Here is a 6,000-nt window from a genome sequence, read left to right as displayed (position 1 = left end):
TGTGTGAATATTTATAGTGAATAGGTGCGTGTTGTGTGATGGGTGTAGTGAATGTATGTGTGTGTGTGTTGAATGTGTGTGTTGCGTTGTATTGCGTGTAGTGAATATCTCTGTGTTATGTTTATGTGTGTGTATTGTATGTGGTGAATGTCTTTCTGGTGTGTGTAGTGCAGTGGTTCTCAATGTATTTACCACTTGTGGGCTGCATATGCAGCTTTCTGCATGTTATGTGGGCCACATCCACACAATATATATACTACTGGTGTGGCTCTGAGGATGTCACATGGGCCGCAGCTGTGTGCTGATTGGGCCACAGGTGGCCCCCGGACTCCGGGTTGAGAACCACTGATGTAATGAATGTCTGTGTGTGTGGTGAATAAGCGTATACTGTGCATTTGTGTGTGGTAAATGTATGTGTTGTGGGTGTGGTGTGTGTATTTGTGTATGGTGAATGCATGTGTTATGTATATATTGTGTGTGGTGAATGAGTGTGTTGTGATTGTGTTGTGTATAAGCTGTGTGTGGTGAATGTGTGTGTGTCTGTGTATGTTGTGTGTGGTGAATGTGTGTGTGTGTGTGTGTGGTGAATGAGTGAGTATTTATGTGTGGTGAATGTATGTGTTGTGGATGTGGTGTGTGTATTTATGTGTGGTGAATGAGTGTCTTGTGATTGTGTTGTGTATATGCTGTGTGTGTGTCTGTGTATGTTGTGTGTGGTGAATGTCTGGGAGTGTGTGGTGAATGAGTGGGTAGTGTGTATTTGTGTGTGATGAATGTATGTGTTGTGTGTGTTTGTGTGTGGTGAATGAGTGTGCTGTGATTGTGTTGTGTATATGCTGTGTATGTTGTGTGTGGTGAATGTCTGTGTGTGTGAACCCTAATTGAGGCCAGCATTTACCCGCAAAAGGAACAATGCTGCACAGGACAAGCATGCCAAGGGGCAGACAATTAAGCCCAGCAGACTGCAGAGCTCTGGGATAATGGGAACTGACAATTAGAGACATTTAATCAGCCAGTGTGAAGCCAAGCGAGGCTCTGATACCGAACAAGTGTGAACCAAACTTGAACCCGTCCGGAGCGCCAAGGCCCCTGACTGGTAGATAATTAGAGGGACCAAACTTGTCTCTTTACAGGGATCTTAGCTTGAACTTTTCACCTTCTTCACACACCAAGTGCTGGTTGTCGAGTTCTGAAAAAAAGCCAGGAGTCAATACGGGGCTGCAGTCCAGGCAGGCGAGGACCAATGGAGCACGAGCAGGGAACACATCTCTGAAACCTGAGCAGCTGGGGGACAATGCTATTTACCTTTCCTCTGTCCCTTCCCTTCTCTTTCCCTCCGATTCTCTTTTTCTATTCCTCAATCTCCCGCTGTTTTCAAAAGACAACCTCAAAATTAACGTGGGGGTCAGAGGGAAGGTGTGAATCCAGAATGCCTAGCACAATGGGGACCTGGTCTGGGAGAGAGGCCCCTCATAGCTACAGCGATACAAATGAAGTAATAATCATGCTAATCAGTAACAAAGGAAGAGGATTCAGACACGTCCACTTGAAGAAGCAACTAGGAGGAGGAAAAGCCTATAAAAGACACAGATGGAAACCCTCACTGATATTATTTATTCAGAGTATTATTATTATTCATAGGGCAGTAGCATCTACAGGCATCAAACCCCCACCCCAGCGGAGCCCCACAGGATGGGAGGGGAAACTGAGGCACAGAAAGGGGAAGAGACTTGTCCAAGGTCACTCAGCAAGCCTGTGGCATTGCTGGAGAGAGAAACCAGGTCTCCCAACCCCTAGCTCTGGGTAACATCTATAAACATCACAGGCCCAGCTACTCAAGGATTCCGAGAGACGTCCATCCCCCTCAAGGGAAGCCCCAACAAATCTTCACGAAGCCCTGAGAACCACTCATGGGCATTTCTGTGTTCCTATTGCAGTGGGCAGCCCTGGGCCTGACACCCCAGAGGCAGCCACATTGTATGATTGGGAATGAGCAGTCACGACTCTTATCAACTTTCCATCCCTGGCTATAGGTGCTCCGCTGTTCAAGTCCTCATGGGGAAAAAAAGCAGTTCTGGCCACCGATCAGCTGATCAGAGGGCCCCAGGGCAGCCAACGGAGCAGCGAGTGGCTCTTGGGAGGCACTTGGGGAAGGAGGAGAGGAGTGAGCGGTGGCCGCATGGGGAGGACCTCGGAGGAGGAGGCGGAGTGGGGGCAAGGGAAAGAGATGGAGCAAGGGTGGAGTCTCAGGGGAGGGGGAGGGGGAGGAGCAGGGGCAGGAACAGGCTGGGGGTGTGGCAGGGGTGAAGCACCCACTGGGAAGAAAAAAGTCAGCCCCTGTGCCTGAGACCCCTCCCCACCAGGAAAAGGGCCAAACTCAGGTGGTGGGGTAAGCAAGGGTAATTCCGCAGAAATGATCTTTCTTACAACAGGGCTGGATTTTATTCTAAAACCTGGTCCAGACCCTTAGACTCAATAGAGCTACACTACTTTACACTCACTGGGGAACTGGCCCTCATATCTCTGTGCCCCAAGGGGAACTCCACTCGATTCTCTTTCACCGCCTACGGTACCTTCATTTCCTCCCAATCTGCCGACCCTTCTGAGGAGGGAATCTGGCTGCCCAGCATCTCTTCAGTCTCTATGGTACATGCCTCTCCAGGCTGCAGTGGCATCTGGACATGGGGGTGATTTTTGAGAGCTCAGCTGTGCAGCCCCAGAGAGCAGGTGGAGACAAATGAAAGGGCACAAAAGAAGCAGGGGGCTGCCAGTGTGCCCGTCCGCTGGAGTCTGACGCTTCCACTTCCAGATCAAATCACAGCATGCAGAGACTGGGTGAGAAGGGGGAAAAAAGAGGTAGGAAGGAGGAGAAAAGCTATTGGCATTTTTTCAAAACTAAAAAAAGTTTCATTTGTGGCTTGCGGCAAAGAGTGGGTTCAAACTGGTTCATCTGTCCTTAGTTAGGCTTGTCTACACATAGGAGTTGTCCCGTTTTAACTACACCAGTATAATTAAAGCAAGACAACCACCCTAGCTAGTGTGGTTGCAGTTATTCTGGTGTAACGGTGCTTTATTCCAGTATCGCTGTATCACTAACTACACTGCTATCAGGCATCTTTATAATTGTGTTCACACTAGGGACCTTAGCGGTATAACTACAGCAGTAAAAAAAAAAATCACAGCACGAATCCACATTGGCATTACGATATAAAAACTGTATTAACCAGGCCTTAGTGACACTGCACCTTCCTCTGTCTGTGTTGCTAACAGGCCCCTCACCATAATATCTAGGGGTGAGATTTTCCAAGGTGCCCAAGTAAATTAGGAGCACAGGCCCACCAATGTCCAATGAGATGTGTGCTCCTAAATCACCTTGGTGCTTTGCAGTGTTCCATGGATTTTAAGCCCCGAAGAGACCATCAGATCATCCCACTGGTTTCTATCCCATCACTTCTCATGATTTTGAGCTCCCACTCCAGGTGTCTAGCGTCCAGCCACCCAGTTTAAGATAAAAGAGACAATATGAAGTGAGGTTGTTTCAAGCAGCCAGGGCCACCCGGGGGCGGGGGGGCAAGTGGGGCAATTTGCCCCAGGATCTGGGCTCCGCAGGGGCCCCCACAAGAATGGCTGAGGCTCCTTCCCCGGTCCCAGCCCGATTCAACCCCATCTCCGCCCCTCTTCTGGAGCATCAGCGCATCCAGCAGCTTCCCGGGACAGCAGCGCAGTGTAGCTCCGACGGGGCCTGAGCTCCACCCCGCTCAGCGCCATGTGGTCTGGGGGCCGGGCTGCGAGCTCCAGGCTGAGCAGAGGGAGCTCAGGCCCCGCTGGAACTCGCAGTCCCGCCCCGTTACCATGCGGCTCTGAGCGGGGCAGGGCTCAGGGGCCCCGCCGGAGCCACGCTTCCTCTGTCGAGGGAAGCTGCTGGATGCGCTGAGGCTCGGGGTGAGGGGGGAGCCGGGGGTAAGGGGCCAGGGCCGGGGGGGGGGTGGTGTTGGCTAAGGGGCAGGTAGTTCCAGGGACAGTCAAGGGACAGGGAGGGGGCAGAGGTTGGGGGAGCAGTCAGGGGACAGGGAATGGGGGGGGTTGGATTGTGGGTATTCTAGGGGTCTGTCAGGACTCAGCGGGGGGGTGGATAGGGGTCGGGGCAGTCAGGGGACAGGGATCAGGGATGGGGTCCTGGGGTGGTGGTTGGGGGGCGGTCTCTGGGGGACGGTGAGGGGACAAGGAGCAGGATGAGTCAGGGATTCTGAGGGGGGTGGGCAGTGGGGGGCAGAAAGTGTGTGGGGGTCGGCTAGGGGGCAGGGCCAGGCTGTTTGGGAGGCACAGCCTTCCCTACTCTAAAGCAGTTTGAGGCTTGCAGATGAGCCAAGCTTTTCCATTAGGGCTACTGTTCCTTTCACTTCTCAAATGCCAGCTTACAGTCCATATTTAATTTCAGTGCCATAGGGAGAGTCATGGCATGGATGGGTAGCTTCATTTAAAAATAGCCACTGGGGGAGTGATCACATGAGAAGAGCAATATCCTTCCCAACCCTACCAAGGGAGACCCCCCTCCCCTGCATTCCCTGAGACTTCAAAGGGGTTAATTCAGTGATTCTCAAACTTTTGTACTGGTGACCCCTTTCACATAGCAAACCTGGGTGCAACCCTCCCCTTATAAATTAAAAACACTTTTTTATATATTTAACACTATTATAAATGCTGGAGGCAAAGCGGGGTTTGAGGTGGAGGCTGACAGCTCACAACCCCCAATAATAACCTCGTGATCCCCTGAGGAGTCCTGATCCCCAGTTTGAGAACCCCTGGATTAATTTAATTTTAGCACGCTGTGTCTATTCACATGCATGTGCTATTTTGACCATTTTAGTGTTTACAACACAGGCTCATCCCAGATTCAGGAACAAGCTCAAATGCTCAGTTTGTGGAGTATGTACATAAGCAATACTAAAGACACACCCACAGTAACCGTCTCCTGTTTGTGAGGGACCCCATGGAGCCAGTCCCTAGGAAAAAGATAAATACATGGAGGTTAAGTCCATAAATGGCTATTAACCAGGATGGGTAAGGAAGGGTGTCCCTAGCCTATGGATGGCAGAAGAGAGATCACTTGATCATTACCTGTTAGGTTTACTCCCTCTGGGAAACTTGGCATTGGCCATTGTCAGTAGACAGGATACTGGGCTGGATGGACCTTTGGTTTGACCCAGTATGGCTGTTTTTATGTTCTAACCTAAATGAATCCAAAGTTATGGAGACAGATATGAGTCAAGGAAGCCAGCAGAGTATCAGAAACCTGGAAAAAATCTCTGACTGGATGGGCTTGGACGTTTGGTCACAAGCTGAGGTGGTTCAAAAGTTTTGGACTTTTTTTAAGCAGAATATTTTTTTACTTGTGTTTTAAACAGAGGCAAGGGCAAATATTGACAAGACTTCTGAAACCCCAAACCATATTCAGGTTTTGGCAGACTAATTTCAGCTTTTCAATTAAAAAAACCACAACAAATTTTGAAGGAAAGCAGATATTGTCTGTGATTTTTTTTCTGCTTTTTAAACCCCTCTAGTTTTCAATCCAGAAAAAGTTTTGATGGAAAATATTTGTCCAACCCTTTTAATGAGCTTCAGTGCCTTTTAGCGCTAGCTGATGCTGAGAACCAGTGATACCTTGTAAAGTTTTCTCAAAACTAGGTTTGTGCCGAGATGCAGAAGGTTTATTTTTCCCAGGGCCGCCCGTGTGGGGGGAGCAAGTGGGGCAATTTGCGCCGGGCCCCATAGGGGCCCCCATGAGAATATAGTATTGTATAGTATTTTTTTTATGGAGGAGGCCCCTGAAATTGCTTTGCCCCAGGCCTCCTGAATCCTCTGGGTGGCCCTGCAAGGAACAAACAGTCCATTGGGGATGCTTAAATCAGCACTTCTCCCTCCCTAGCTAACTGACCTCCACTTTCCTCCCTTGTACTCCCCTAACCCTCCTCCCCACAGTTAGAGATAGTCCAGATTTTT

The sequence above is a fragment of the Chelonoidis abingdonii genome, chromosome 11, assembly GCF_003597395.2.
Source record: "Chelonoidis abingdonii isolate Lonesome George chromosome 11, CheloAbing_2.0, whole genome shotgun sequence".
NCBI lineage: Eukaryota > Metazoa > Chordata > Testudines > Testudinidae > Chelonoidis > Chelonoidis abingdonii.
This window is presented reverse-complemented; position numbering follows the sequence as displayed.